A 391-nucleotide genomic window follows, 5' to 3' on the forward strand; every position below is an offset into this window, starting at 1 on the left:
ACGTCGTGTGGAGCCACGAGGAACGCACACAAGCTCGGACAAACTCAAGAACATGTGAGTGGCTTGAGTTGGATTTGTGCAATCTCATTTTCAATGTTTAATGGTGCATTCGAGATTTTCCTTGCGTGTTTGAGCTATAGAATATGTTTAGGGTTGTCAAACTGTGTTTAATAAGTGTTTAGAAGCCACCCCGAATCGATTCGGGTGAGAAAAATCGAGTTGAAATCGGAGAAAATCGCGAGGAAGAAGAAGGTTCCAGTCCCGGTCCGCCGGACCATCCGTGGTCAGCTCCGGACCAGGACTGGAAAACACGTGCAGTCCGCCGAGCCACGGGAAGAGGAGGCGGACCGAGGGAAGAGCACGTCCGGTCCGCCGGACCAGACCCTGGTCC

Source organism: Tarenaya hassleriana, unplaced genomic scaffold (assembly GCF_000463585.1).
Source record: "Tarenaya hassleriana unplaced genomic scaffold, ASM46358v1 Cleome12, whole genome shotgun sequence".
Classification (NCBI taxonomy): Eukaryota; Viridiplantae; Streptophyta; class Magnoliopsida; order Brassicales; family Cleomaceae; genus Tarenaya; species Tarenaya hassleriana.